Here is a 27495-nt window from a genome sequence, read left to right on the forward strand (position 1 = left end):
GATCCAATAACAGCATAATGCTCATCTTGTACATCCATTGCCAAGACATCAATTCCATATAGCCTATTCCCCAGATCAGAAAGCGAAGAATACGAAAAGGAGGAGCATCATTTGCTATTCTAAGGGTATAAAGCATACCTTCTTCGTCAAATTCGGCTTCATTTCATTTTCGCTGTCCGCCGAACCTACTCAGCAACTACTCGCTACCTGTGCCACAGAGCTCTTGATCATTAAGCTACTGCAAATCCAGCGTCCAGTTTGTGAAATCGCTCAAGATTTGTAGATTGACTCGCGCTTCCAGAATTGGCCCTGCAGGAATCGGTGCGCCAACGCAAGATTTATACAGGGTTGTAGAAAATTAGCCAAAGCCGCTCGTAGAAGCGCCCATCTTCATCGCCACCGTAAACCTCATCTGACGAGGAGGATTCCAACATGTGCGCCGACAAAATGTGTGTCCGTGTTACTCGGATCTCACCGTTCAATCGGCCCTTTTCCGGGCTAACAAATGTGTACTAAAGAGTTAATAATTAATTAGCGTAACATTTGAAAAGGGCCTAACTGCAAAATGTAAACAAACTTGATTATTCATTATTCGTATCATTTTTTACGTAAATTATTCCTACATACTCTTACGGGCATGCAAAATGCATTATTAATGGTAATTTTATTCAAATTTAAAAGGGCCTATCTGAAAATGATAAAACTAAAAGGGCCTAACTGGTCATAAAAGGGCCTAACTGAAAATTTCCATCAAAATCAGATGGGCCCTTCCGTGCATTTTTAATTTTCCTCCATATTTTTCAATATTTAGCCATTGTATAGTGTTTTTGAAATATTTGAAAAGCGTCTATCAGCATAACGTAAAAATTGAGAAATGCTCGATTGAAGATTCTGTAACATGTTGATTGTTACTATTTTAAACTCATTGCTATCTAATAGTTTTAAACTTTTGTTCGACACTCATAGTCTATTACTAGGCCACGTAACGTTTTAAATCTAACATAACATAAAAACTACTAAAAAATGTTGAATTCAAACATCATCGGCAGATAGGCCCTTTTACGAGTCTTCAAACCAGTTAGGCCCTTTCAATTAGGCCCTTTAATTGAACATGGTTTCAGTTAGGCCCCTCCAGTTAGGCCCTTTTATTTAACATAGTTCCAGTTAGGCCCTTTTGGAATTTGTTAATTTTATTGATTATTGAATAGATTTTCAAAGTTTTAGAACAAAATCAATCGATTATGTGAGAAAATCAACATTGAATATTGAAAATTCTTTATTGAAGATTCTGTACTATATTGATTATTCATATTTCAAACCCTTTTCCTATTTACTAGTTTTATACTTGTGTTCAACACTCATAATAGTCTACGAGGTGGCCCATAACGTTTTAAATCTTAAATAACAAAACAACTCGTGAAAATGATTGAATTCAAACATCATCGGCAGATAGGCCCTTTCACGAGTCTGCAAACCAGTTAGGCCCTTTCAGTTAGGCCCTTTGATTGAACATGGTTTCAGTTAGGCCCCTCCAGTTAGGCCCTTTTATTAAACTTAGTTCCAGTTAGGCCTTTTTGGAATTTGTTAATTTTATTGATTATTGAAGTGATTTTCAAAGTTTTAGATCAAAATCAATCGATTAGGTATGTGAGAAAATCAACATTGATTAATAAAAATTCTTTATTGAAGATTCAGTACTATATTGACTCCTATTTCAAGCCCATTCTCTTTTTTGCTAGTTTTATCATAATCTTAATGCGAAGTTAGTTGAAAAACTGATTTTTTATCTTGAAAAAAAAATCAATTACATTAAAAATTTTGAATAATTTTTATTTGTTAATTTTTATTTGTTGCCTCTAGTTGTGGATCGAGTTCCAAAAGTCGCGATTTTCACAAAAACAAATTCGTTTGTTTTTGTAACAGCCCTGCAAGAATTCTTCTTATACTTCTTCTTGGCATTACGTCCTCACTGGGACAGAGCCTGCTTTTAAGCTTTGTGTTCAATGAGTACTTCCACAGTTATAAACTGAGAGCTTTTTTTTGACAAGTTGCCATTTTCGCATTCGTGTGACAAGTACGAAGGTACTCTATATTCAGGAAAGTAAAGGAAATTTCCATTACGAAAAAACCTGGACTGACCGGGAATGGAACTCAGATACCTTCAGAATGGCTTTGCTTTGTAGCCGCGGACTTAAACTGCTCGGCTAAGGAAGGCCCTCAAGTATAAAACAAGTAAAAAAGTGAATGGGTTTGAAATAGATATAATAAATAAGGTACTGAACCTTCAACCGAGAATATCCAATATTTAGCTATTACATTGTTTTTCTCTCGCTCTATTTTATTCAAAAACTATGAAAATTATTTCAATAAGCAATAAAATCAACAAATTCCAAAAGGGCCTAACTGGAACTATGTTTAATAAAAGGGCCTAACTGGAGGGGCCTAACTGAAACCATGTCCAATCGAAGGGCCTAACTGAAACCATGTCCAATCGAAGGGCCTAACTGGTTTCAAGATTCATTGAAGGGCCTAACTGCTGATGATATTTGAATGCAACCATTTTCACTAGTCGTTATGTCATTTGAGATTACTAACGTTCTGGGCCACGTAATAAACCATAATGAGTGTCTAACATAAGTATAAAACTAGTAAAACAAGTGAATGGGTTTGAAATATCAATAATCAATATGTTGCTGATTTTGTATAGAATAGTTTCCAATACTTAGCTTGTATGATATTGTGTTGTTTTCTCACATAATCATTAAATGTTGTCGAAGAATTATGCAAATCACTTCAATAATCAATAAAATTAGCAAATTTAAAAAGGGCCTAACTGGTTTGAAAATTCGTGAAAGGGCCTATCTGCGGATGATGTTTGAATTGAACTATTTTTACAAGTTGTTGTGCTATTTCAAATTCAAATCGTTGTGAGCCACGTAATAGACCATTATAAGTGTCGAACACAAGAGGTTATCCGAAAATGACGTCCATCAATTGGGGCCTCCTCCAATGGGGGGATGTACGAAAATGTGACAGTGCATGGATTGGGTATTAGAAAAAGCGTGACAGAGGGGGTAGAAGGGTTCTAGAAATCCCGAAAAACGATGGACGTCATTTTTGGATCGTCCCCAAGTATGAAACTAGTAAAAAGCGAATGGGTTTGAAATAGGAATAATCAATATGGTACTGAATCTTCAACCGAAAATTTCCAATATTTAGCTATTAGATAGTGTTTTTTTTTCACATAATCGCTAAATTTTGTTCAAGATTTATGCAAACCAATTCAAAAATCAATAAAATTAGCAAATTATAAAAGGGCCTAACTGAAACCATGTTCAATCAAAGGGCCTAACTGAAAGGGCCTAACTGGTTTGAAGATTCATAAAAGGGCCTATCTGCCGATGATGTTTGAATTCAACAATTTTTACGAGTTGTTGTGTTATTTGAGATTTGAAACATAATGAGCCACGCAACAGACTTTAATGGGTGTCGAACACAGGTATGAAACTAGTAGAAATGCGAATGGGTTTAAAATAGGAATTATAAATATGATACGGAATCTTCAATTGAGAATTTCTCAATGTTTACGTTTTGCAGATAGGCCCTTTTCAAATGTTACGCTAGAATTGTGTAATATTTCCTAATGTTTATACCACATACTTGCTATAATCTCTTAATTCTTCTTGTAGCATCATACAATATCTGATTTGTTATTAATAACTGACAATAGACCAATCCAATTGCCTGCGTAGTAGTCCAATGTTGACAAAATTTTCTTTGTTTGCTGTGAGAACTGTCACAACATTGCTTTTGCTTGCTGTGAGAAAGTAAGCATAAACAAAATGGCTTCAGAGCTTTCACTTCCTCGTTGGATTGACGTTAACCGAAAGCTCAATGACATCAAACAAACATCGATACGTTCCCAAGTAACCATTAAGCCGTATAAACCGGCCCCAAGTCGGTTCTATAGTCGATTTAAAGGTATGGCTAACAAGGCTAATAGGAACTATATCGTAATTAAGGGCTGCTATAAAGCCACTTTTGGCGAATTATTCGGCTGATAAACTGCCTACTCGTTCCGAGTCACTGAATCAGAGATGTCAAAATTTCATAGCATGCGGACTAAGAAAAAAGAAAAAAAAGTTGTTTATTTTCTGCATCGTATTTTTTTCTATGCTCCTCTTCGGAGTTCTTTTTTTGTGCTTGTTCCAGACTCGAACTTACGTATTCAAGGATCCTATCGGATGATATTCATTGCATTTTCCCATCATCCAGCAGAAGAAAATTTAAGATGCTGGTAATGCCAGCAAGACCATGCAGATAGTTATATAGACCTGGATTCTCTCTTGGACATTTCTTACAACCTGGCTGGAGAATGCCCAGAAAGCTGACTGAATATGTTTTCTCGTAAAGTAGATTTACGGAACCTCCCGAGATAAAGCTCCCCGCAAACGCTCTCACGATACATTTTGTATTTGTTTCCTTCCCGTTTCCTCCCATTTGTTCGGGTTAGGATACTCCCAAACCAACTTCATTCTCAAAAACTATATTGAGCAAAGGCATTTCACCAGTATTTTCTCGTGAGTAGTTAGTTTTCATTTCAACAATCGTCAATTCAAGAGTCATGCAATCTTGTAAAATACGATAACATATTGTCTGTCTCAAGATAATTCCAATTATGGCGATTATCTGCCCATGTCTCCAAATATAAGCGCAGCGGTCACTGATCATACAGAACCTCCAACCAGGTCCGTCCCACTCGGGCTCAGATTGGGTACCACTTCTAGTACTGCATTTGGTCCCTCGATAGTGCAAAAGGTACCCAAGTTTGACAGATCGCAGTACACTTTGAACGGCATTCTAGATTACCTTATGAGCTATAAAATTTTGGGCAACTGCAAGGGACATGGAGGTCTTTAATGTTTCTTTACTCCAACTGCCAAAAACAGTACATGCACTAGACAGCAAACACACTCATCGTGTTCAGTTGCTCCTGATATTTATCACTAATACATAGATACACTTCTGTCATTCTGCGAAAACCACGTGCTAACAATTTGGGCGGGAAAGTTTTTTCATTCATTTCACCCTGCGGGTGTCAGTTCGCTGTAACGGCTGCGGGCGTACGACCGCCGCCGGGCTCTAAAAAAACATAACATGATCAATAAATCCGGTGAATTGCATTTTCTAACTTACAATAGTCCGATGGCCACATCGGCAATCGAAGCGGGACGAAAAATGTGGACGACATCCATAACAAGAAACACGAACTAGAGAAATAATTCTCGGTCTGTCAAAAATAAGTCTCCTCTGGAGCAGACTTATTTTTGACAGATCGAAACAGAGGGGAAATAATTCCCGAACTGTCAAATTTAAGTTCGGACTCGTTTTAAAAACGCAAATGAGACAGACCCTTAAAATACTTCACACAAAGTACCATCAGTCCAATACAGACAATAAACCCAATAAATTGACATAATTAGAAAATTTACAGCAGTATGTTAGTTAGAAACATATTTCAGAAAAATTGTTAAACACCTGTGCATAATTTGGATCAAGCAGAAATTTTTTTTAACAGTTGGCGGTCTTTGTGTTACATAAATTGTATAACAGTTTTAAGCGTGACGAAATTATGACCAAAAACTTCCAGGCATACTCAGATCATTTTTATGAAAATTTTAGTTTGGCAGCAGTTTGCCTGTTTGTTGATTTCCAATTCGCATCCCCCAGGTTTAGGGTAATTCGCCAATTGTTGAACGGTCAAAATGCTCGCTAATTGTTGAACACGCCATAAGGAATACACGGACTGTTCAACCAAAGACACAAGGCAAGGCATGGTTTCTAGCCGTTCAACAATAACTATGCACATAGATAATGCATAGAAGCACAACATTTGTAGAATGTTGGATCCATAAAATTAATCTGCAGAGATGGTTCTCAACTTCGAATTATTTAATTTATTTGAGCGTGTGCAGTGAGAATGCAGTACTAGATTGCTTCAGAGAGAAAAGAGAATTTTGTTTCTCCGCCAACGCGTAGCATGTGCACGCCGTTGGGTGGGTTGCTGGGCGGCCGGTACAACAAACTTGAGCACACGGCTGCTGTGCCGCATTCGAATCTTTACCCCTCATTCTGTTTCACGCACGCACGGCGATTAGTCGTAGATTTGTTTCTTTTTTATCACTCTCATACATATCTGGTAAGGAATGCAAGTGTTGTATATACGCAGAAAGAACGGTGTATATGCGATGGTGGTATACTTTTCCGCCTTTCTCATTTTATTAGTTATAATTTGAGGATATGGAAAGGATACTATCAACGAATATAGAGTTTTCTTGCGTAAAATTAACTTCCATGGGAACAAATTTGGTTTGATTGTAGTTTCATAAGTAAATCTTCATTTTTAAGTCAATTATCTGACCATGACAAAGGTTCTAAAGTGAACAGCTGCGCCATCACACGGATTGCAGAAAACGCACCAAATTCGCGACCGACAACCGCGCGCCTACTTGGATTGATTGATGAGTTTGACGGTTTGTGCGGCGCGCGAAAAGATAACATCCATCGAAAAACAATGGCCATATTTGTGCTCGAGCCGTAACGTGACGTCCTCCGCCGTTTGTGCATTTCCGAGGAAAATCTCGAGCTCGGGGGAATGATGACAAGTTCTAATAATAAAACGCAAACGCGCCAATCGCGCACGTCACGCACCGAAGAAGATGATGTGCACGTTGAATCGTGAGGCATGATGTGGGAAGATGAGGCGTGCGCTGATTGGCGGCAGGCTTGTTATGTTGAGAATGTCGTGGGATTGTGAAGAATGAATTAAATGATTGTTTTGTTTTGCAGCAGTGAAGAAACTGGACTTCAAGAAAAGCAACAACAGTGAATTGATTCAGGATGATATGTGATAACGGCAGCGCCATCTGTGCTGGAGTGAAAGTTTGGATTTGCTGGTAGTGCCTCCGCATTGTTACATGCAGCTGTTCGATTTGAATTTGTTCACCCGGAAGTTCTACAATCTACGCCTTCGGGCGGCTCAAAACTGTGATGTTCGTTCGTATTTAGGCAGATAGTGTTAATTGCATTTGTTTTAAATTAAACCTGGCGTCGCAGAGGTGTTGGACGTTCACGTGTTGTATATGGGTATCATTATGATGTAGTCTCCCCGCCAGACTTGGCTAGTAGATGTGTGAAACGAAGTAGGCGACCAGCAGAAGAGGGTACTGTTTGTTTATCATCCATAACCGTAGCCGCCTATGTCGAGTACCTACCGTCAGTATGAATCTACTTGAAGCGCAGGAGGCGTAGAAAACAGAAGATACAGCGGAGAGATCCACCCGCGTCGTGGAGAAGTGCACATCTACACATATCTCTATACATGTAGACAGAGAGTACCACACGGTGTTGCCGGGGGCTGTTGACTCAATATTTAGACTTCGCACAAGTTATCTATAAGCCAGCACAGCGGCGGGGCAAAGTGTGTAGTAAACCGTGGAGTATGAGGACGCAACGGTGCTCATCATCTCAGTGCTCTCCTCTACCAGTGCCCATTAGTCAGTTGTGTAAAGTGTGTGAAACTCGTTGCATCCGACGCGGGTTATCCAGTCAGTGTAGGTTGTACTGAAGTGTGACAGTTTTCCGACCGATGTTCATCTTATGCTTGGCCTGATGCTTCAGGGGCCCCCGAGAAACCGACCTACGATTTGCCAGGAAATTATAGATGTGATAATACAGTGTAATTTGTTTTAGTGCAATTTTCTAATTAATGGCTGCCCAGCAAAAGCAGCGGGACGCCATCTGGTGGGAGTGAAAGTGTCAAGTGTGCGAGTCAGCAGAATTGCAAATTTACGACACTGTTAAGGGGGATTGCACAAGTGCCCAGTCTACGGCGGTTTTTCGTACGTGTCTAATGAGAGTGAAAAACTGAAACGGCACATCCACCGCAACAATAACTACAAAACTGTGAAGAAACTCGCGCCATTCAGTTTCCATTTACTTTTTACGCGGGATTACTTCTTTCGACGGCGCATGAAGAAAGGTAAGCTAAACAAAAACTGAAAGTAGGTTAAGGATTCGCACTGGTTTCTTCCCATTTTTAACTGCTCAGTTTCTTTGATTGTGGATTATCATCAACAAAGTCTACCAGAATGGTTAACATTTAAGTGTATCAGCTCACATAGGAGTATATTGGGTCAATCGTGGGCAAATTTAGTTTCTGTCCTTAACTTACTTCCTATACTCTGATATGAACACAGTATAATAGTTCATTTTGGCACAAATTCGCAGTAAATTTAGAAGCGTTTTCTCAAGCTATGATTAGACTAACAACTGACAGTATGTTTGTAATTTCGTTTCCATACTACATTTTCTCTAAGCCTGCTTTTCATGCGTTGTTGCATGGTTAGATAATTTGAATTCTATTCATTAATTTCTCACATGATTCCCATTTTTTACTCTTTTCTGTAATAAGACAAGTGTTTAATATCCCACTCAAGCAACCAAAAGTTCGAATTTTACTTAAGCAGTGAACTCAAAAGTTCACTTCCAGTAGATATTGAGTTTCAATGAAACTATATCTCTAAATAAGATAACATAGCGGATACTAATAGAACTTGATTCGTGGAAAAAGTAACTCATCCACTTATTAACAAATAGAAAGTTTAGAACAAGTTCGAGTCGAGCTTTTTCTTACTTTATGGTAAACATCATTCTATTATAAGTTGCTTAATATATAAACTTTATGTGAACAGAAGTTCGATTAATGACTTAAAAAGAGAGTGCTTAAACCAAAACATGTACTTTTATCTGAACTTTTGGTTGCTTGAGTTGTACAGTCACGCCAAAGTTATGGATTAACTAAGAGTGATTTTTCAGAACAAAATATGATTAAAAATCATGATGACGCCTTTCAAAACAAAATTTACTTCCTGGCACTGAAGAATAATGTCTTTTTTTTTTCAAAACTAAACCTCAAAACTCGCGATTATATACGAACAGTGTCATTTTTCATAGGAATTTCAAACGTTGTCCATCCCAAAGATGTGGATCAGAAGGAGGGGAGAACCTTATTATGGATCAAATCTCGCGGAACATTACTAAAGGACCTATCTAACATTGAGAGGCTCTCTTTGTTTACTTTCTCTTTCATTAATAATTGAGTCACATTAACCTCTTCTGTTGCGTTTTTTGTATGAAACGCAAGTCAAGGGAACTGACTTTCGATCTATAGTGAAAAACTTCCCAAAATCATTAGTATTCCACTGTTATAATCGAAAGAGAACGAGAGAGGAGAGAATCTCTCATTTGTACATAGGTCCTTTAGTAATGTTCCGCGAGAAATCGACTCATATTATGGATCGAAACACTACAACAGCAATTTATCTACGAGATAAACGAATGGGGTGTTAGTGGAAGCATTCGTTTTGGTGTTTCTTTCGGAATCGTCTTATCGTTGATTCATAACTGTGGTATAATTTTCAATGCCCCACAGTTATGGGGCGATCCATTAATTACGTAAGACAATTTTCGGGGTTTTTCAACCCGCCCTCCCCCCATGGTAAGATATTTTGTATGAAAATTAAAAATAAATTGTATAGCGCGTAAGAAATCTCAAACCCCCCCTCCTTCCATTAACCCTTACATAATTAATGGACAGCCCCTATGAATCAACGCTTCTAGGACTGTGATTCACATCTTATTTCCTACGAAAGGAAAAAAATATCTCAAGCATATTTTAATGTAATGTTGTATAATTGTATGGTTCACGTAGGTAAAATGTATTTTGCCTAATTGCAACTCTATTTGATAAGACATTCTTCGTTCAATCGTTGAATCCATATCTGTGTGCTATCCATAACTGTGGGGTGACTGTAATATACACAAGAAGTTTATTTAAGTAATAACTGATTCTATGATTTAAAAAAATGTTTATTCAACTCACGATTTAGTTTTCTAATGAATCTTTATCACTTTGAATGGCATTGGATTTCCACGTAATTCAAGTATTCAACTCTAAGCTAAATTCTTAGCATTGGTATACCTCTTAAGAAGCATTTATGCCTAATATGGGAAAAAAAATATTAAATTGGCGGATTCTACGCGATAATAGAACGCATGTTCGAACTGTCTGACGTACTTGCTACAGCTTTGGTAAACTCTGGCCATACATAATTACGAAGAATTTGATTCACAGAAAAGTCCCAATATGACCTTGCTGAGCAGAATGCAAAGCTTAACATCGTAGCCATCTAGGAAGTACATTTTACAATCTTTGGACACCAGAGGGCTTAGTAATCTAAACTGTTTGACCTCGAACTCAAATCGTCACAATTCTTGCCACCGCCGCTCAGAAATCAGATCATAGAGTACTTTTTAAAGTTCTTCGTCTGATTTGTTTTTTTTTGTGTCAATTCTTCACTTTCTGATATATTTACGTCAAGAAATATTATCTGCGTATCACTAATCGATAACAGTAGCATAGACTGACTCTATGATTTAAAGCAATCAAATGTTCAATAATTATTTATCCTATGCATGGATACTATTGCTCTAGTTCCAAAAAACAAAAACTACACATGATCACATAATGATCTTAATTTGAATGAATGTGCTGGATTCTCTGGCTAATGAACCTCCGACGCTGTTGAGGAAACATAACCTATTACTGGGGTGACGAACAACAAGGCTACAAGAAAGGATGAGCTCCGAGCCAAGCTTCTCAAACACGTTAATGAACAGCTGCACGAACTTTTTCATCGTAACATTTCTAAGATATGAGAGGAAGAACGAATGTCTTCTAGTTTGTTGAATGGTCTCATTTGTCTTTTGTACAAGAAAGTGCAAATTGCAAATTACCGAGTGCTACCACTACGACAGGGCGACGGACTTTCGTGCCTGTTGTCCAATATTGCACTTGAAGGTGTCGTGCGGAGAGCCGGACTTAACAGTCGAGGCACGATTTTCACGAGATCCGGCCAATTTGTTTGCTTCGCGGATGACATGGACATTATTGAGAGAAAATTTGAAACGGTGGCAGATTTGTTCACCCGCCTTGAACGCGAAGCAACCAGAGTCGGACTAATGGTGAATGTGCTGAAACCAAATACATTCTGGTATAGGCGGAACTGAGCGCGACAGGGCCCGCGTAGGAAACAGTGTCACGATAGACGGGGATACCTTCGAGGTGGTGGACGAGTTCGTCTACCTCGGATCCTTGTTGATGGCTGACAACAACGTTAGTCGGGAAATACGAAGGCGCATCATCAGCGGAAGTCGTGCCTACTATGGGCTCCAGAAGAAACTGCGGTCTAGAAAGATTCACCCCCGCACCAAATGCACGATGTACAAAACGCTCATAAGACCGGTAGTCCTCTACGGGCATGGGACGTGGACTATGCTTGAGGAGGACTTGCAAGCTCTTGTGGTTTTCAAACGCCGAGTGCTAAGGACGATCTTCTGCGGTGTGCAGTAGAACGGCGTGTGGCGGCGAAGGATGAACCACGAGCTCGCTCAACTCTACGGCGAACCCAGAATCGTGAAGGTAGCTAAAGCTGGAAGGATACGCTGGGCAAAGCATGTTGCAAGAATGCCGGACAACAACCCTGTAAAGATGGTGTTCGCTACGAATCCGGTCGGAACAAGAAAGCGTGGGGCGCAGCGAGCTAGGTGGATTGACCAGGTGCACCAGGACCTGGAAAGCGTGGGTTGCAGTCGAGGATGAAGAGAAGTGGCCATGAACCGAGTGAATCGGCGAAATGTTGTTGACGAGGTTTTATCAAGCTAATTAAAGTGAAACCAAATAAATAAATAAATACCACTCTTAAATTCGACGTGCAAAATTATGTCTAGAATTCTATTAAATAGATTGAGACTGATCGAATTTTTGAATACCCACTTGGTTTTCGAGAGGGCCGATCAACGCCGTTTAATGTTTAGCCTGTGTTTAATACTAGATAAATTCTCCAACTAAAGTATAACTTGCAGACTTATCATCTGTTTGTAGACTTTGAAGCTGCGCATGAATCAGTGAAGAGTAACGAGTTATGGCAAATTATGTCCGAACATCGATTTCCGGCAAAACTGATTAGACCATAGGTTCCCAAACCTTTCGAGTACGCGACCCACCTAGCCATCAATCATATTGCTCGCGACCCACCAGGTGAAAAATGTTGTGAAATTAGTATTCCAGTATTCCAGTTGAGTTATCAATTCTGTAATATTTCTTCCAGTATTAGTGATAAGGGATGGTTCAAATATTACGTAACGCAACAGGGGGAGGGGGGGGGTCTTACATAGTGTTACGATCAATACAAAAATTTAAAATTTTCCCTACAAAAGCTGTTACGTGAGGGAGGGAGGGGGTCTGAAATTGACAAATTTTGCGTTACGTAATATTTGAATGAACCCTAATATTCTTTGAACAAATATTAACAATTTCATTTTTGGCTAAATTTATTGTAGGTTTCATATATTTGACATAGAACTACATTTCTATCAAAACTGATAGAAATGTTGATCTCGATTTGTATCAAAACTGCTTGTCCATTCATTAAAAAAAAGTTTTGTTTTTAACAAAATATGTTGACAGCTGGGCGTTCTATCGTTGACAGTTTCTATTGTGGAACATCTTTCCAATCAATTTTCAAATGCCACATCAAGCGCCTTGATCATCACCTAATAATTGTCAGGCACTCTAACAGAATTGCTGAAATGAATAAATAAGAACAATTTCAAACCGTTTACTTAAATTCAAAGAGCCATTTCAAACTGTAGTCAAAATTTCTAAGAAAAAAAAAATCTCAATGTGTATTGAATTGAGATTATTTTTTCGCGACCCACCAAAGAGTAGCTCACGACCCCCCTGAGGGTCGCGACCCACACTTTGGGAAACTATGGATTAGACTGATTCGTGCAACGCTTGAAGAATCGAGATCATATATACGTATTGTGGGCAAGATTTCGTCATCGTTCGTAACGTTAGATGAATTTTAACAAAGCCCTCGAAGATGCCATGTTACCGAAAAGCAGTACCATTACCACCCATCCTTACATGCTCCTTGGCTTTGCGAGCGATATCGATTCATCGAAATTAACCGTCGAGAAAGATGTTTGTGCCTTTCAAAAGTGAACAGCGGACTCTTGATTATCACCACAAAGACGAAGTACATGATAGCTGATGATCATCACGGGTCGGGTCGGACGGAGGTAGATTTTATCAAGTATATAAAGCACGGCAGGCTGCGATGGGCTGGTCACGTTGCCCATATGCCAGAAGAACGAAAAGCAAATATAATATTCAACAGAGAATCCGAACGAGGCCGCGTGCACGATGGATTGTTTGCAGTTCAGGGGACTTTAAGGACACATAACGTTCAGGGTTATTCAAAGAAATTCGCCCAGGATCGAGCCCAGTGGAAAAGCATAATCAATTCGGTGTATATTCATCTAACGAATTGTAGCCCATCAATTAATTAAGTACTATAATACTGCCACAGCCATGCGGGATTTTCCGTATCTTGAATTGAATCACTGAACACCATGTTATAAACATTTATTGTATCCCAAAAGGTACAGGTTTTCACTCACAATGTAAACTTCCTCCGTCAGCACCGGGCGATCATTCAATAGAAACAAATTTTAATTGTATCAGTAGCTTTCCTGTTAATTTCGCAGCTATCAATAGCAGGAATCAGCGTTCCGAGCATGAAGCTCATATTACTTTTATTTTCTATCGGGATTTCAGTCATCGTAATACATTCTGGGCTATTTCTACTATCGCCCTTAGCGAAAACAAATGTCCTTTTTTGACACATAGGTAAACTCTGCCTACTCCGAGACCAGCTTTATTCAAGATATCTGCCCATTTCCGTCAGAATCTACTTTTTGGTTCTCTGCCCTTGTCCATCAGAGACCTTTTTTTCACGAATTATATTTCTAATATTCTTACCTTTCTTCTACCGACTGCGCCATTGTAGTAAATTTAGAAGCGTCTTCTCGATTCAAGATTAGTTTTCTCAAGAGCTCTTGAATATCGTGGCTAAATCAATTTTGTGAGCAGGCTCAATTTTTCGGTTAGTAAAGCAGAATTGTAATTACTACTTTTCCTCGAATGTAGCTTTACCGAATGTAATTTCCCGAACGCCAGTTCTTTTCCCTTTCTCCCGAACGTCATTTCCCCGAAAAGTCGTGTAGTTCAAAAACGGAGCAAGAATATAGTTTTCTATGACAGGGAGTATACTACACAGAAAAAAGCTTTTCGTATTTTTTCCTATTATCCTTTTCGTAATACAATTTTCTTATATAATTCTATTTTCACTGCACAAAATATTCGTACTTCACACAATCTCGCGATTCAGCAACTTTATGAAATAATCGTGAAACACACGTTTTACAGTTCACAGATGAGCGTTTCCATATTTTTGCACTATCTAAACTGAATGCAAATGGCATTTGTTTCGAAACCGATCGTTTGCTTTAGGAAATCATTAATTGTTTTCTGCACCGAAATAGTTTCGTTGACTCAATCCGTAGGAAATATTGCATCCTATTGTATCTTTTGTAAAATGTACGAACTCATTTTGTCAAAAGTGCTGAAGCTCTTAAAACTCGTAATGTTTTAACAAAAGATTCATGCTCATTCTAAATACGGAATAAACGAATTTTGATTATAAAATGCTTGATACAGTTGACATGCATAGTCCCGCTTGGTTGCCACAATCCTGTGGAGAAACAAGTTTCTTTGGAAGAACACTGTATGTGACCCTAAAATCATAATAATGGTCGATGGCGCTCCGTCTCGCTGCGCCTAGGATGAACACTGTATCGGATAAGATGTGGAGGGATCTAGGACAGTTGAACTTCCTCTGCCTGATGGTCCTTTCATCTTGTCTTTTCTCCGCTTCCGGTTCCAACATTATCTTCCTCCGTATCAACTGCAGCATTCAGATCTGGCTCGTCCTCTTCGTTGCTACGTTTCTGTGTAGCCCTTCTTCACCTTCAACGGATTGATCCTGACTGGCCGCCGACAGTACGATGATATCCCGACTGACGAAAACTCCGTCTGTTGCCGGACACTCGAAGATGGGATAGATCTGACTTGTTTCCGGAAAATATTTCCAGCGGTGTTGCTGGCCTGCCCTCCATCGGAGATCGGTTCGCCAGGTACACTGTCACGAGCCTCGAATCCGTCAGCAAACAACGTGCCTGAATCGTACGATTCATCCTTTCCGATGACCCGTTCTGGTGTGGGTTGTACGGTACCGTCCTTTCGTGCCGTATTCCGCTCTTCTTCAAGACATTTTGAAACTGCTTACTCAGCTACTTCTGTTTTTATCCGTTCTCAGACATTTGATCTTCTCCCCCGTTTAGTTTTTCAAGTAGGCCTTGAATTCTTCAAATGCACTGAACACATCCGCCTTGGACACGGCATAAACATTAACAAGGCATGCTCTTTACTGATTTAAATATCAAGTTTGATTGTAAACATATGACGTCACTCCTATCGTACCATATACCTTCCGGATTACTAGATCATTTGTTTTAAATTAATTAACTCATTACGCGTGGTAAAGATGGACAAATTATGGGTGAACTTATGAAAAAAATCCACGTGCTCGCCTGGGATCCCAGACGAGCACGTGGATTTTTTTTCATAATTTCACCCATAATTTGTCCATCTTTACCACGCGTAATGAGCTAATTAATTTAATAACCATGCAGATTGGATTACCGAACAGCTCAATATAAGCGTCAATTCATTTGTTTTGCCAATTTGTTCAAGGTGGATAGGAATTACGTCGTCAAGTAGCTGTCAGTTTTCGGAATATATCACCTCCTTAATATAGTACACCGTGCGCCTTGGATTTCAGAAAATACGCAAACGTCATCCTGGTAGCATCATCGATGAACGTGACTCAATACTTGCTATCGCCATGTGACATCTTCTCTATTGGTCCACACAAATCTGAGTGGATTAACCCCAGCACTTCCTTCGCTCGAACACCATTTGACTTGAACGGAAGTTTTATGCCGCCTTACTCCGTGTTAAGTTTACAGCTAAATGACTAAGTACGATGTCCGTGTCTTTTTTTTCAATGAAATGTTATTGAAATGCACGCCAAAAATGCGGAAAATGCATATTTTCGAAAGGTTTGCAATAACATGCGGCATACTATTAGCTATGTTCATAAACATAGTTGGATCCAATAACTATTTTTTTCAAATTTGAAATTATGACAATGAATTTGTTCTGGTTACTACTCTGCGCAGCAGCTGTCTAATTTTGCGTGGGTCTTGACCCTGGTCAAGTCAGCCTTGACCGAACGGCTTGACTACTTTTCGGCATGACCACTCAATCCCTTCTCGTGGCTTTCGTCTTGTCACGTGGTTCCTCTACGAGCCACGCAACAAACCAACATTCAAAAAATCTGGCACGAAAACGCGCCAAGAACCGCAACGGGCCAGACTGCAGAGACAGCCCTCGTAAAAACGGGTTTTACGACCTCTCTCTTACTTATCTATCTTATAACTCATACGCCGGTTTTGACTCTTCCGCGCAGCGGCTCGTAAATCACACCAAGGGGCATTCATGAGTCTATTTAGTAAATTTGGGAACCTTAACCGGGAATCCTTCAACCATCAAGCGCCTGTCAACTGCTTTGTGCGCGATCATAGTAGGCATTGTTCGTGCCGAAGCTGTTGTTTTTTTTTGTTCTGCACATGATCGCTCGGTTTTGCGCACTGTGACGAAGCAAACAGCTTGCGACGGGCAGCGAATGACCTATTAGTATCAATATGTTAAGTGGATTTTTTACCATTTAGCTTTTATAGCAGTGGGTATCGGTATAGCCATATCGGTTCCAAGAGTGTGCCACGCATTGGGATTTCACGATTTCGCGATAATGGGTGTCTGCTGGTCAGGGATGACTTCACGGCGGATGAAGAAGGGTTGAAAATTTCCGTCTATGTTATTGTCGCTCTTGCACTAAACCAAATAGCGATATCCGTGCAGTGACAGTAAACTGCTACTCGCAAATTTCAACTGAAATGCTTCGTAACATGACTTTATTTACTGGTAAAACAGAATGAAATATTTCAGAATCATGTTTGGAATCTTTTCAGGATTTTGTTCGAAATTCTTTCAAGATTTTGATTCTGTTTGAAATATTTTCAGAATTTGGTTCGAAATCTTTTCAATAATCTGTTCAGAATCCTTTCAGTAGTGAGCTTGAGCTTGATTGGCCGCCCGTGGTTGCTACTCCAGTATCGCCAGATCAGCTGCCTTTACACAAGGAACCAACCAGATGACTGCTTGGGATTAACAGGCACCCTCAGTGTATAAGTGCTGATGATCTTCTATTTTTAGGCAACAATGGTGGCTGCCACGTCAGAATGCAGACCAATGAGGGGAAGGGGAAGGAATTGATGATGCATTCAACTGGCTCCCATGGTTGACCGTATATACCACTGCGTCAACGCCAGTTCATGCGGGAAGGGCGAAAGGGTGGGGTATTTTTTATGGCAGAGAGGCTTGCTGGTTTGGTTAGCAGACTGCCTATGTGTCAGGCGTAAAGGAAGGCATGCTATAATGATGAACGAATGGAAGCGTAGGGAAACGGTTTATTCCTGTCCGTCTCGGGTTCTAGCAAATGCTATGAACTGTGATAGATAATACATCAACTGTGACATATTAAGAGTGGTAGATAGAAGCAAGTGAAAGATACAACTACAAAGTACGAGGAAAGGGACGGGCCTGGGATTGAACCCGTGACCTTCTGCTTATGAAGCAGAAGCGGTAGCCATTAGACCACCAACCCGCTTGTTCAGAATCCTTTCAGTATTCTATTTTAAATCTTTTTAGGATTCTTTTGGAATTCTTCTCGGAATTCTTTTAGAATTCATCTAGGAATCCTTTCAGGATTCTGTTTAGAATCCTTTCAGGATTTTGTTCTAAATTCTTTCAAGATTCTGTGCCGACTCCTTAAAAAAATCTGTTCAGAATCCTTTCAGGACTCTGATCGGAACATTTCCAGGATTCTGTTCGTAATCCATTCAGGATTCCGTTCGAAATCCGTACAGGATTTTTTTTGGAACCCGTACAGGATTCTGCTCGGAATTTTTTCAGGAATCTGTTCGGAATCCTTTCAGGATTTTGTTCGGAATCGTTCGGAATCCTTCGGAAGATTCTGTTAAGAATTCTTTCAGGATTTTGATCCTGTTTGAAATCATTTCAGGATTTGGTTTGGATTTCAGGATTGTGTTCAGAACTCTGAGCGGTCGACCACAGATCGGAATCGAATGGTAACAAAATCCGCAATTCCTGCAAATAACTTCTTCTTTCTGGCGTTACGTCCCAACTGGGACAAAGCCTGCTTCTCAGATTAGTGTTCTTATGAGCACTTCCACAGTTATTAACTGAGAGCTTTCTTTGCCGATTGACCATTTTTGCATGTGTATATCGTGTGGCAGGTACGAAGATACTCTATGCCCTGGGAATCGAGAAAATTTCCTTTACGAAAAGATCCTCGACCAGCGGGATTCGAACCCACGACCCTCAGCATGGTCATGCTGAATAGCTGCGCGTCTACCGCTACGGCTATCTGGACCCCTCCTGCAAATAACATAAAGTACAAATTCGGCTCTGAGGTGTCCGATGGTAAGAACAATACATGTAAAGTCATTGGTTATGACATAGGTCATGACGTTGTGAGTTAAATTTTTCACACCTACAAAATTCATACGTCAATTGTTGTTTGGCCAACATCCATCGAACCATAAATTAAGGCTTCATTATCGTCTTTGAGCGTTAGGACGTAAATTTACAAGTTCGCCAACATCATAAATTTCATCCATCTGTTCCATCACTCAAATATTTGCTAAACTAATATTTTTCACTAGTTCGCTCTCGGCAATAAACATCCTGGATATTATTAATAAACCTTTAGCTCCACTGGCTTACATTGCCTGCTCGATGATGGGTTTGGATATATTAGCACAGCTGTGCTAATCGCCATTTACATATCTCCATCGTCGCTTCACAATGAACTTCAAATTCTCCAGCAGACGTCATCTAATCTGTCCTGAATAGTGTCCGTAGATAACTTTGTAAAGCCGAAAGTTGGTCTAGATCTCTCGTGTAATAAGCTAATATAATGAACTGCCAGTCAAAGTAATTATTCACTGCTTAGATTATCCTCTCATCTCCAACGTTGCATAACCATAACGCGACGGAATCAGTGCAATACAATGCCTAACGCCGACCGGATCAAACCACTCTCCGTCGACTGGATAGACGCATGATCATGATCATGAGCTTCTCGGATGTCGACGACTCGGCACAAGGCATGACGATGGAAATCCTAGGTGCGATTCGCATCAAATGGGCTCACGGCAGTCGACACCGGTGTAAACTGCTCTACTCCATATAGCGAACACTGGCACGGTGTGTCTGAAAACGTTATTACAAAAAAAAAGTCCATCAATGTGGCAGACACATCGAGTGGAGATATAATATTGGAGCATCTTCTCCGTGAATATGAAAATTTTCCAACGAGGGAAATAACAGTAATCGTAATTTAGAGGGTTTGTTTTTTTTTGGAGGGATATTTTTATCAAACTATTTTCAAACAGTATATCATTACACAGTGCTACACATAAAACGTAAACAAGATTCTGACGGCAGTTGTTGACAGTACACACCAATACTAGCAAAACCCTATTTGGGTTTTGAAAGATAGGTTCGAATTTGGAGTTACGCCCTTTTTGATTTTTCCTTAGTTCTGTGATATATCGCATAAACCATTGGAATTTCCTCAATGCATCCTTAGGATGAAATTTTCTTCACATCAAAAATCTCATCTTTAGTTAACATTTTATGACGGTATTCTCAAATTTTCGTAGTGTTTTGGTACAAACACTTCTAAAAAATAAGAGCTAATGATAAGGGCTAATTTATGATCCAATTCATGCATTTTAGCATTGGCAATGTTTATTGATAAAATTAACAATTTAATATTACTTTTTCTCTTAAACACCAAGTATGGGATATTTATGACCTTTGTATATGCCAGATGCAGGATGGTTGTCTTAATTTTGTATTGAAGCCTGATACTCCTGGCTTGGCATTGAAAGTTCAATATGTGAATTTTTCTTTGCCAGAATGATTTGTTCGTGTTGAACATCTCATAATGAAATAAACAATGAAGCTCATGTTGAATGAAAAGGTACACTTTTGCTAAAATTTGTCTCAAAAGTTGTGGAACAACTTATCTTTAAATAGGATCATTGAATATATTCATCATATTTGCTGTGATTTTTGCCTCAACTACGCGTTGTACGCCTATTTTTGTACAAATAAAAATATAGTTCTTTTCCCACATACGACGTAGGTATATATTCATTGAACATCCAAAAGTATTCTTTTAGTAAGTTTCCTGAACATAAAAAAGCCGATGACAAATCATGCTTTACAGGGAGGAAAGGATGGAATTAAGCGTTAGGGATCCGTAGATCTAGGAAAATTATAAAATTGCCCATACATGTTGTCAATTTTAGCATTATGCGATAAGAAAACCATTAATTGAATTTTAACACTTCACTCAACTTTTGCAGGAGAAAAATAAAATACTAAAAATCACTAATAAGGCGAGCAAATTATTTAATACCTTTAAGGCCTCTTTTTAAAACAACAAATCGAAGAAAATAAAAACACACTCTTTTTTGGCAAATAAAAGAGTTGTATGTTTTTATTTTCTTCGATTTGTCTATTTAAGGAAATAATAGAACGAAGCCACACCTCAAATTTTCAAGAGCACAAGACTTGAGAACCAAACAGCGCTCCGCGTTTGATCCCATTGGTCAACACCAGCAAGCAAGCAATTTGATTGATTTTCAACGTGAACTGTTGTCAGATTCTCCAGTCTTGTGGACTTGAAGATTCAAAGTTTGGCTTCGTTTTATAATCACCTTAAAAAGAGAAAACTGCTGTTTCAGTTTTTACTTTTGCACTTTTTTTACTTGGCCCTAGGGCAACTTCACAGGTTCTCCATTTTTTGGTCCAAATTTATACCAAAAATGGACCTGTCAACATTAAATAGACCAAACCGCACGTACATGCATCGGTTGTTGTATTTTTTTTTTCGATCCATATCAAATGTGATCAACCAAAACAAACAAATAGTGAATTGAACAGCAGAATTGATAAAACCTGAAGAATTCCAAAAGAACTCTGAAGGAGTACACGGATGAACTCCAAAGGTATTCTCGGTAGAGCTCCGGAGACTTCCGGAAGAACTGTTGAGAAATTTCTGGTGGAGCTCCAGATGAACTTCGGAGGAATTGCTGAAGGGACTCCATGAAAAAAAAGGTGGAGGATTTTCGGAGGAAGTCTGGGAGTATTTCCCGGAGGAAGTCTGAAGAAATATTCAGAGAAACTTCAGAGGAATTCCTGGAGAACTCAGGAAACTCAAGAAATTATAGAAGAAATTCGTGAAGAATTCCTGGAGAAACTTTGAAGGAAACTCTGAAGGATTTCCCGGAGGAGAATTATTCGAGTAACTCTAGAAGGATTCCTAGCGGAACTCCAAGGATTTCCGAGGAATTATTGGAACATTCCTGGAGAAACTCCGATTAAATTCTTGGAGGAACTATGGCAAAAATCCGAAGGAATTCCCGGTGGAGTTCCAAAGGAATTTCCGGAGGGGCTTCCAGTGAAGCTCGAAAGGAATTCCCGGTGGAGCCGTCCAAAAATTGCTCGGGAGATTTCCCCCAAGAATTCCTCTGGGATTTTCACCAGGAATTTTTCATGGGATTTCCAACAGCAATTCCTCCGGAGATTTCGTTCAGGATTTTCTCTGGTGATTTCGTACAGAAATTTATTGGAAATTCCTCTGAGGAATTTCTTTAGAAATTCTTTCAGGTATTTTTTCGGAGATTTCTTCTAGGAATTTCTGTTGGGATCAAAACCAGGAATTTATCCGGGAATTTTCTCTTAAAATTCTTTTGGGGATTTCGTCCAGGAATTCTCCTAGGATTTCCTCCAGACACTTAAAGGGAATTTTCCAACAGCAGTTCATTCGGGGATTTCATCCAGAAATTTTTCCTGGGATTTACTTCAGAGCATCTCAAAAGATTTTATCGAAAATACATCCAATGATTCAATTAACAAATTCATCTGAGGATTTTCTCCAGAATTTATTTAGGGGATTTTTCAGAGAATTTAAAACAGGAATTTCTCCTGGAAGCTCTTTGGAAATTGCACCAGGAATTTCTCCGGAGATTTCCTCCAGGAAGTCCTCCAGGGATATCCCCCAACATTTATTCCGAGGATTTTCTCCATGAATTTCTTTCAGGCATGCATTCGACGATTTACTGCAAGAATAGCCTCAGGATTTGCTGCAGGAATTTCTCCGAGGATTTGCCCCAGGAATTCCTTCGGGTATGTATTTCCTTTAGAAATTTCTCCTTGGATTTCGTCCAGAAATTCCTCCGGAGATTTTTCCTCTCGAAATTCATTAAGAAGTTCTTTCGAGGATTTTCTCTAGAAATTCCTTCGGTGACTTTTTCATAGAATTTATCTGAAGATTTCTTCTCTCGCACCAGGAATTTATCCAAAGTTTTTCTCCAGGAATTCCTCAGAGGATTTCCGATAGCAATTCCTCCGGGGATTTGGTCCAGAAATTCATTAAGAAATTCCTCTGAAGATTTCCTCCAGAAATTCTTTCGGGGATTTCTTCAGAGAATTTTTCCGGAGACATCCATCAGAAATTTCTCTTGGGATTTAAACCAGGAATTTCTCCGAGGATTTTTTGCAGGAATTTTTCTAGAATTTCTACAGAAACTCCTCCGGGGATTTCAAGGATTCCTCCGGCGATATCCCCAGAAACTCCTCCGGGATTTTTTTTTCCAGAAATTCCTCGGGGAATTTTTTTTTTTTCCAGAAACTCCTCGGGGAATTTCGTCCAGAAATTCTTCCGAGGATTTCCTCCGGGAATGGTTCTGGGGATTTCCTCAAGAAGAAGGGTTTCCTCCAGGAATTCTTCTGGGGATTTCGTCCAGAAGTTCCTCCAGGGATTTCGTCCAGAAACTCCTCTGGAGATCTGCTCCAGGTTTTCTTCCGTAGATTTTCTCCAGAAATTTATCCAGAATTTTTTTTTCCAAGAATTCTTCCGGGGATTTCCCCCAAGAACTCATCCCAAGTTCTCCAGAAATTTTCAAGGCGATTTCCAACAGCCATTCCTCAGAGGATTTCCATCAGAAATACTTCTGAGGATTTCGTCCAGCAATTTCTCCGGGGATATCATCCAGGAATTCCTCCGAGTATATTCTCCAGAAACTCCTCTGGCGATTTGCTTCAAAAAAATCCTCCGGATTTTTTTCAAAGAATACCTCCGGGGATTTTCTTCAGAAATCCCTCAGGAGTTCTCCAATAGCAATTACTCCGGATATTTGCTGCAGAAATTCCTCCGGTGATTTTATCCAGAAATTCCTTCGGAGATTTTTTCATTGAATTCCTCCGGAGATTTACTCCTGAAATTTCTCCGAGAATTTCAAATAGCAATTCCTCTGGGATTTCCCAAGAGAATTTCACGGATTTCTCGGGATATTCCCCAAGACCTCCTCGGGAATTTTCTCCAGGAATTCCCCTGGGGATTTCTTATAGTAATTCATACGGGAATTTTGTACAGAAATTCTTCCGGGCTTTCATCTAGGAATTGTTCCGGGAATTTCCTCCAGAAGCACCTCCTGAGATTGGTTCAGGAATTTCTCCGTGTATTTGCTCCAGAAATCCCTCTGGCGCTTTGCTCCACGAATTTCTCCGGGGATTTTCTACAGGAATTCCTCTGGGAATTTCATTCAGAAATTCTTCCGGGGATTTCGTCCAAGGTTTTCTCTGGGGATTTCGTTTAAAAATTCTTCTTTTTCTTTCTGACGTTACGTCCCAACTGGGACAAAGCCTCTTCTCAGATTAGTGTTCTTATGAGCACTTCCGCAGTTATTTACTGAGAGCTTTCTTTGCCGATTGACCATTGTTTGACCATTGACCATGGTCATGCTGAATAGCTGCGCGTTTACCGCTACGGCTATCTGGGACCCTTAAAAATTCCGTTAACTGGATCCCGTTTAAAAATTCATAAATTGGATTTATCCTAGAATTAATCCGGGACTTTCTCCCAAGAGTTCCTCTTAAGGTTTTCACAAGGTTTTCCTCTGGGGCCGAGGATTTTCCTCAACGATTTCCTCCCAATATTCCTCCGGAGATATTCGCCAAGATTTCCTACGGGAATTCTTCTGGAGGTCTACCAGATTTCCTTCGAATTTCCTTCTTAGTTTCTCCAGATTTCGTCAAGCAATTACCCTGGATTTCCTCTAGAAGCACCTCCGGAGTTCCTCCATGAATTATTCCGTGGTTCTTCCAGGATTTACTTTTGGAGATTAACTAGGATTTTGTCCATAATTCCTCTATAGGCCCTCCAACAATTCTTCTGGAGTTCCTTCAGCAATTTCTCCGAAGTTGCTTCTAGAGGAACTCCGCATGTTTTTCTGGAGGAACTCCGGGGTTATTGTTTCAAACTCCGGAGAAATTCCTGGAAAAGCTAAGAAGAACATTCGAAACAAAGGGAACAAATCATCGGAAGAATTTTTGGAGGTAATCTACGGAACAATTTTTAAATGAATTTCTGGAGGAAAGCCTCGGAATAGTTTCTGGAGAAACCCCGGAATAATTTCTGGAAATCCCCGGAGGAGTTCTTGGCGGAAGAATTATTGAAATCCTGAAAGAATTCTTGGAAAAAAGTAGTTCTTGATATCCCCGGGGTAATCCTTGAAGTTCCCGGAGGAATTCCTGGAGAAAATTCTTGGAGAAATTCTACGTGCAATTTCTAGAGAAATTCCTGGATGATTTCTCTGGAGAAATCCCCGGGAGAATTGAGTTCCAAAATTTTAAATGAAGTCTTGTTTTTATTTAATACCGTGCACCCCCGTTAATTTGAACGGTACCTCATGCAAACCATCGGAGTTCATTTTTAATTTGAACATCTAGTCACCCTAGAAACGTGTTTCTGGTTACCTCTTTCACTGTTTTGTTTTGATTCTGCGTTCCGTTCCACAGTGTTCCATCTCACTTCACTCCGTTCCATGAGCTAAATGACGTTTGAACCATTTTTAATCTGAACGATGAGCAAATTAGCGGGGTACAGATTAAAAAGTGTTCAGATCAAATGAGGTCAAACCAACGGGGGTACCCGGTAACACGAAAGAGCATGTTACCGCAACTACTCTCACATAACGGGTATATCAAGTTCAAACACTAATTTAAAAATTGGGTCCATAAATGAACCTTGACACTTTTGGTCATGTTTGACGTTCGCTTAGTCGACAAAAACACCAAAGGGGTTTCAGTTTTAACACTGGGGTTGTTTCTATCTGACATTTCGGAAGGGACACGGAAAACAAAATACACTCAATAACTGAGTTTAAGCCAAAAGGTGTAACAAAATCTAAAAAAAAAACATTTTTTTTTACCTAAACCAATGGAAAACATTAGAAACTTGAGTAAACATGTGTTTTTGACCTAAACTTAAGCGTTTGGCAATAAAATTGGGACAGGTCTTTAGGACCCTATTCCTGGACGAAACCCCCGAAAGTAATACTGGACAAAATTCTCAGAGGAATTCCTTGACGAAATCCACGTAGAAATTATTAGGGGAAATTCTCAAAGGGAGCAAATCCTCGGAAGATTTTTTGAAGGTAATCTACGGAGCAATTTTTGGAGGAATTTCTGGAGGAAAACCCCAGAATAATTTCTGGAGAAAATCTCCGGAGGAGATCTTGGGGAATATCTCAGGAAGAATCATTGAAATCCTCGAAGGAATTCTTGGAAAAAAGTAGTTCTTAATATCCCGGAGGAATTCCTGGATGAAATGCTAGGACCAATTCCTTGAGGAATCTTCTAAGGAATTCCTGGAGCGATTTCCCGAAGAAATTCCAGTTGCAATTTCTAGAGAATTTCCTGGAGTAAATCTTTAGATTCTCTGAAAATATCCCCGGGAGAATTCCTGGACGAAATGCCCGCAGGAATTGCCTTTGGGAATTGCCTTTGGAAATCCTCTGCGATATTTCTGGAGAAAATCTCCGGAGGGAATCCTTAAAATCCTTGGAGGAAATTCCTGAAGAAATCCTGGACGGAATCCACACAGCAATCTCTTATGGAAATCCCTTGAGAAATTGTTGGAGAAAATAACCGGAGGAGTTCTTGGGGGAAATCCCGGAGAAAATCTTGGAAAAGACTACGGAAATTCCGAGAAGAATTGTTCCGAAAATTTCATAACATTACGTTTTGGAGAACCCTAAGCTTAAATGATATGGATAAATAACTCATTTTTTGCCTGGTATCAACTATGTACGTTATCAACGGCATAATGGTTGACAGTACGGCACTTTTAGCGATCTTTGAGTATCTTGTTAGTTTTTGAATATTCAAATATTATAATAAAGATTTACAATGATTTGATGAATTTGAAAATTTCATGCGCTTTTGACAACGTATCTTAAGAATTCATCAACTCAAAAGTGTTGGAATTTTAGTTGACTTCAGCATTTCATTCTTGAAATTACAAGCATAATAAAATATGCTGGATCAATCTCTATTACATATATTTCTATGTCTGCTTAATTCATGTGCCCTTCTTGAGATGTTGTTTGCTGCCGTAAAACCGAGCATTTATATTTGTCAGCCTCATTTTTAAACTCAACTCTTTTGATATTCTGAGTGCTTTGCGAAGGCAAAAGCTGTCGGATTCATTTTTGCGCGCTCGGAGTGTTTTTTCGCTGGCTTCGTTCGCTTGCCCAGTGCTTTGCGAAGGCCCAAGCAGTCCCCATACAACCAGAAGTCGCATAACAGTTTACGAACAAAGTCGTTTATTTACACAAATTTCATCACACCCGCACTACATGGTGGATGATATCGTTTGATAGATGAGTTTCCTCGCATAAAACGCTATTTTCTGAGCTCATATGTACATTATGTTTCGTCCCGTATACTCATACAAAGTAAGTCGGATCAATTCGTAACAGCTGTCAAATCAAATTTGTTATGATAAATTAAGTCGCATAAGAGTACAGGCTAGTTCGCAAGAAAATTAACACACTCGCATTGCGTGTTATTTTTCATCGTATAAAATATGCACGTATATCGCCTCCACTTTTGTACGTATAAGGCCTTTTCGCAACATCTTATACGTGAAACTTTGCGCATATAAGCATCGCATAACGCAAAACGTGATTTCGTTATACGTACATTCTGGTTGTCTAGGTCAGATTCATTTTCGCGCGCTTGGAGTGTTTTTTCGCTGGCTTCGTTCGCTTGCTTAGTGCTTTGCGAAGGCCCAAGCAGTCTGATTCATTTTCGCGCGCTCGGAATTTTTTTTTAGTTAGCACTTCATTCACGCGCCATCGGAATTATTTTATACTCCTGCTTATACGTGTTGATGCTGCGAT

The 27495-nt window shown here is 39.5% G+C and overlaps 1 protein-coding gene across 2 annotated transcripts in view; it reads left to right on the forward strand.

Annotated features, from left to right (window-relative positions):
• The window catches only part of LOC5579206 (protein phosphatase PP2A 55 kDa regulatory subunit), a 178625-nt gene that overhangs the window by 14066 nt on the left and 137064 nt on the right, over nucleotides 1-27495 (forward strand). The window contains exons 1-2 of one of the 2 annotated variants that reach the window (XM_021857620.1): nucleotides 6102-6199; nucleotides 6850-8041. The gene's annotated coding sequence lies outside the window, so the exon portion shown is untranslated. Of the gene's footprint in view, nucleotides 1-6101; nucleotides 6200-6849; nucleotides 8042-27495 lie in introns of those variants that run through there. The other variant, XM_021857621.1, reaches the window with a different exon arrangement.

Source organism: Aedes aegypti, chromosome 1 (assembly GCF_002204515.2).
Source record: "Aedes aegypti strain LVP_AGWG chromosome 1, AaegL5.0 Primary Assembly, whole genome shotgun sequence".
NCBI classification, from domain to species: domain Eukaryota; kingdom Metazoa; phylum Arthropoda; class Insecta; order Diptera; family Culicidae; genus Aedes; species Aedes aegypti.